The sequence below is a fragment of the Euleptes europaea genome, chromosome 16 (assembly GCF_029931775.1).
Source record: "Euleptes europaea isolate rEulEur1 chromosome 16, rEulEur1.hap1, whole genome shotgun sequence".
NCBI classification, from domain to species: domain Eukaryota; kingdom Metazoa; phylum Chordata; class Lepidosauria; order Squamata; family Sphaerodactylidae; genus Euleptes; species Euleptes europaea.
The window spans coordinates 31,841,513-31,847,536 of record NC_079327.1 but is presented as its reverse complement, the minus strand read 5'-3'; positions in this window follow the sequence as shown (position 1 = coordinate 31,847,536).

Genomic DNA, 6,024 nt, shown 5'->3' with positions numbered 1-6,024 from the left:
ATGCCAAACCAGGACTAGGCTGGAGCCCCATAGATGGACTAGTCTAGTCATTTTTCAACTTCTTTGGTGTTCTTTCTGATGAGAGTCGACTTCTGAAATAAGTTTGAAATATAATTCCAGACTTTTGAAGTTGAAATCAAAATGCAACTTTTTCCAGGTCAGCTCGTTAGTTGAAGTTGGCCTTTGGCCTATGGGGTCCTGCAAGACTCTGTCTTGTCCCCTGTGCTCTTTAACAAGTACATGAAACTGGTGAGTGTGGTCAGCTGGAGATTTGGGCTGCTATATGCAGGTGACACGTAGCTCTATCTTATGCTCCCATCCCAGTGAGGCTGTAGAAACTCTGAGCTGGTGCCTGGAGTAGATGAGGGCTAATAAAATCTCAACAAGATGGAAATGCTACTGGTGAGTGGAAGGTCTGACCCAGGATTTAAGGTGTCACCAGTTCCGGATGGATAGGGTTGCCAGGTCCTTCTTTACCACTAGCAGGTTTTTAGGGTGGAGCCTGAGGAGGGTGGGGTTGGGGAGGGGCAGGACTTCAATGCCATAGAGCAATTGCCAAAGCAGCCAATTTCTCCAGGCGAACCAATCTTTATCAGCTGGAGACCAGTTGTAATAGCAGGAGATCTCCAGCTAGTACCTGGAGGTTGGCAGCCCTGTGGATGGGGTTGCACTCCCCTTGAAGGAACAGGTCCATAGTCTGAGAGTGCTCTTGGACCCAGGCCTGCTGCTGGATAAGCAGGTAGCAGCTGTGTCCAGGAGTGCCTTTTACCAGCTTTGACTGGTTAGCCAACTTCAGCCTTTCCTGCATATCTGGCCACTTTGGTGCATGCCCTAGTTATGTCAAGATTGGTAGTGCAAAGTGCCAGGAAGTCGGAACTGACTCATCGTGATCCATAGGGGTTTCAAGGTAAGAGATATTCAGAGGTGGTTTGCCACTTCCTGGCCCTGCATAGCAACCCTGAACTGCTGCTGTGGTCACCCATCCAAGTACTGACCAGGGCCAACCCTGCTTAGCTTCTAAGATCTGACAAGACTAGGCAAAACTGGGCTATCCAGGTCAGGGCAGGGCATGTCTAGATTAGATTACTGCAATGTAGTCTGTGTGGAGCTGCTCTTGAAGAGAGATCAGAAACTTAAATTGCTGCAAAATGCTGCAGCCAGAATGTTCACTAAAGTTGGTCCTGGAGACCATATCACTCCAGTCTGCTCTTTCTACAATGGCTCCCAGTTTGCTTCTGGGCTCAGTTCAAGGTGCTGGTGCTGACCTTTAAAGCCAACACACCTGAAAGACTGCCTACGCCTTTATGAACCTACCCAACCCCTGCAGTCATCTTCTGAGGCCCTGCTTTGGGTGCTCCCACCTTCTGAGATTAGGTGGGTGTCACTCCGGGAGAGGGCCTGCTCAGTCACGGCACCAAAATTCTTGAACTCTCTCACGAGGAAGACTCAGCAGTCCCCTCCTGTTGCTGTCTTCCATCAGTGAAGACTATTTTGTTTCATTTGGTGTTCCCTCAGTTATTCTTCCTTCCTGCCCAATGTTTTAGTTGTTGTTTTTATGTTTTTTGTATGTGTGTTTCAATTCTGGTTTTAATTGTTTTAATGGTGTTTTTTATGGTTTAAAATGTGGTTTTATTATGTATGTTTTTAATATGTAAGTTACCTTGGTGGCCCTTATGAGGACAGAAAGGCAATTTAACCTTTAAAATAAACCTTTGTAAAATAAATAATTACACAATTTGGAATTTCATAATGATGTTTATAAACCTATGTATATAGTTGGATCTTATTTTTTTAATAATCAATTGGGTTCTATTTATATTTTTGTACATATTTGTATATTTCTGTGTACAACTGTGTATACAAGTATGCATCCTTCTGTATCATATTTACCATACAAGTTATTTTTCACGATCCTCTCTATTTTCCATGACTAGTTATATGATCTGTTTCCTGTATTAAAAGATTAAAATGTTGCTGAATATTCATTATTGAACTTGCTTGCAAAGTGTCTCTTTTGCCTTGCTGTTCAGTAAAGGGCTGGACCAGACGTAATTTGCCAAAGCACAAGGGTGTATATTGCATCCTGAATTGCTGGGCTTTTACCAGAAAGTCTTCTTCCCAGATACCCATTTCTAGCAGCAAATCAGTTTTACCTTGTTTCTTGTTGGTACCTTTGCTGATCTTTGAACACATGTGCTTCAGTTACTTGTAAGGAGTTGCACAGGAATGAAACCCTCACTGTTATGCCTGGGGGAGGGGGTTGGTTCTGTTTCTGAGCTTTTTGTGCCACCAGCAAAAATGGCTTTGCTGTAGATGTGCCTCTACCTGCACTCTATTTATGTACTTTTAAATAAAACAAATGTTTCCAGAGTGCTGCCTTCCAAAAACTACCCACCCAGCTAAATGTTGCCCCTGGAACATCTCACCACTAGCTGAAGGGGGGTAGCGCGGAATGATGGTTTGCATCCCAGCGCTGTACTCACAGAAGGGCATATACTGAACCTTTGCCTTCCACTACCCCTTCCAGGTATCTGGGGGGTGGGGGGGTGGAGAAGGACCTCAATCAATCAATCTTTATTTTACGGTCATTTGACCAAAAATAGACCTCAAGGAACAGCATAAAGGATGAAGTGGGGGTAGTGGTGGAAAGGGGTTGGTGAAAAATGACCCTCTTTTCCTGCTGATGGAATTGCTTTTATGGGAGTGGAAAAGGCCATTGATGCATGGCTGTTTCGTTGTGGTCACCCTGCCGACTACTTGGGGCTTTGCATTGATTATGCATGCATTTTCTGACCCTCAGAGGTTGCCTCGCTCTCCCCACATTTCTGTGCGTTTTGCTTGCGTTTTCTGTTTAGCCAGCATCCAGGGAAAAAAATGGGCAAATTGCGCAAAAACGCATGGGGACAGTGAGGCGGCCTCTGACGGTCAGTCAGTGCCTGCACAATCAAAGCTAAGCCCCCCCCCCAAATAGTTGATGGGGTGACCGCAAGGAAACAGCCAGGCAAAAATGGCCTTTGATAGCCAATATTGTCAGATTAGCGCTGAGCAAGCCAACCTACAGAAAAGTATTGCAGACGCTCAGACGTATTGTTTTAATTCAGAGTAGGTAGCCGTGTCAGTCTGTCTGCAGTAGTAGAAAAGAGCAAGAGTCCAGTAGCACCTTCAAGACGAACAACAATATTTTCTGGCAGGATACGAGCTTTCGTGAGCCACAGCTCAAGTGAGCTGTATATAAAAATATCCCTTCCAAAGCTGTACTTTTGACTTCGGTTTTGCGAGGATGAGTCATTTCACCACGAGCGCCGCTGTCATTTCACTGAACCCGCCCCCCCCCCACGGCCCCAGGCGCAAGCCATTCCAGGCAGGCGGTGGGGAGAAGAACCCCATTGCGGGACGGCTTAAAGTTCACGCTGCCTGCGACCGCGGCAGGAGCCACCATGCCGCCGCGCGGGGGGGAAACCTCCTGCCCTCCACCTGCCCCTGCTTTCCTGGAACAGCCCCGTCTCTCTGCGGCCCGCCCCGCGCCTCTGACAGCGCTTGGAATCTCCCGGGTTCTCCCCAGTTCTAGACGGCCAGCCGCAACGCTTCTCCCCCAGGCGTCTCCAGCTCCAGCGGAGACGGCCGAGGCAAGGCCGGGCCAGCCTATGAGAGGGGCGGGGAAAGGAGGAGGCACCGCCTCCCTTCAACCGCGGGACTGTCCCATTGGCCGGCCGCTCGCGTTGCTTGCTCCGGTATTCCCAGCGGTGTATTAAGAGTTGGAAAATGTTATAAAAAACACTGTTCGCACTTTCTGTAGGGGTTACCGGGCTTGTATTCCCAGCGATGTATTAAGAGTTGGAAAACGTTATAAAAAATACTGTTCGCACTTTCTATAGGGGTTACCGGACTTGTATTCCCAGCGATGTATTAAGAGTTGGAAAACGTTATAAAAAATACTGTTCGCACTTTCTATAGGGGTTACCGGACTTGTATTCCCAGCGATGTATTAAGAGTTGGAAAATGTTATAAAAAATACTGTTCGCACTTTCTATAGGGGTTACAGGACTTGTATTCCCAGCGATGTATTAAGAGTTGGAAAACGTTATAAAAAATACTGTTTGCACTTTCTATGGAGGTTACCGGACTTGTATTCCCAGCGATGTATTAAGAGTTGGAAAACGTTATAAAAAAATACTGTTCGCACTTTCTATAGGGGTTACCGGACTTGTATTCCCAGCGATGTATTAAGAGTTTGAAAACGTTATGAAAAATACTGTTTGCACTTTCTATAGGGGTTACCGGGCTTGTATTCCCAGCGATGTATTAAGAGTTGGAAAATGTTATAAAAAACACTGTTTGCACTTTCTGTAGGGGTTATCGGACTTGTATTCCCAGCAATGTATTAAGAGTTGGAAAATGTTATAAAAAATACTGTTCGCACTTTCTATAGGGGTTACAGGACTTGTATTCCCAGCGATGTATTAAGAGTTGGAAAACGTTATAAAAAAATACTGTTCGCACTTTCTATAGGGGTTACCGGACTTGTATTCCCAGCGATGTATTAAGAGTTTGAAAACGTTATGAAAAATACTGTTTGCACTTTCTGTGTATTCCCACCGATGTATTAAAGCGTTTGAAAACGTTATGAAAAATACTGTTCGCACTTTGTTTGGCCCCTTTCGCTGTGAAGACGTCTTCCAACAATTTATAAGCCATGGCATCCAAAAACCCTTTTAAAGCGATGTTTTTTTATAACATTTTCAAACTCTTAATACATCGCTGGGAATACAAAGTGCGGTAACCTATTCCCACCGATGCATTAAGAGTTTGAAACTTATAAAAAATATTGTTCGCACTTGCTGTGAAGATGTCTTCCAACCATTTTTTAGCCATGGCATCCAAAAACCCTTTTAAAGCGATGTTTTTTATAGCATTTTCAAACTCTTAATACGTCGCTGGGAATACCTAGTGCGGTAACAGCCCGGGTCTAGCTGGAAACGCCGCTGCTTTAGCAGCCTGCGTGGCCGTCCTGGCGACCCCTCCCGCCCGTTCGTCTGAACCAGTGGTCCCCAAACCTTTTGAGCCACCGCCCCCTTGGATCCACAAACTCAACCCCAGCGCCCCCACCATATCCAACAACACAGTTGAAAGGGCCCGCCTCTAGAGCCACCCCCCCCCTGCGGCCCCCTTGCCTCTTAGTGCCCCCCTAGGTAATCCCACCGCCCCCCAGGGGGTGGTACTGCCCACTTTGGGAACCACTGGTCTGAATGGATAGTCGACAAATAGATAGATAAGTCGGGGGGGGTAGCTTCCCTGTTTGTTCTGGGCATCCCCACTTTGTGAGCCCACCCAGCCATAAAAGCAGTGGCTCTCTATCGGTACAGGAGGTAGGGGGTTGGGGAAAGATTTGCTCTACTGGTTGGATAGTCTTCGCGAGGAGGGGGAGAATCAAACTTTATTTTTCTGCCCCAGTTAAAAGCAGTAGAAGAAATGGGATCATAAAGAACCAGTGCCCAGTCTGAGAAGGTACTCTGTTTGGAGAGGGATGCTTGCACTTCTTTTCCTGTGTCTGAAGGTTGATGTATGTGAAATATCCTTTTCTTTGTTAACACCTTTGAGGTCAAAAACAAAACAAAAACTCAGACATAGGTCTTCCTCAGTATATGTGGGGGAGAGGTAACAGGCTCTGTTATGGGTAGTCAGATTGGTCTACAGCAAAACCCGTGGCTCAGTGGTAGAGCATCGGCTTGGCATGCCAAAGGTCCCAGGTTCAATCCCTGGCATCTCCAGTTAAAGGGACCAGGCGAGTAGGTGATGTGAAAGACCTCTGCCTGAGACTCTGGAGAGCCGCTGCCGGTCAGAGTAGACAATACTGACTTGGATGGACCAAGGGTCTGATTCAGTAGAAGGCAGCTTCATGTGTTTGTGTGTTCAAAAGCCTCATAATATCTGTTGTTGAGACCAGCCAAAATGACATAAAACAATGTGCAAGCTTCCAGGTCCTACACAACCCTTAATCAGGCTGGACGTTAAAAGTGTGTGTGT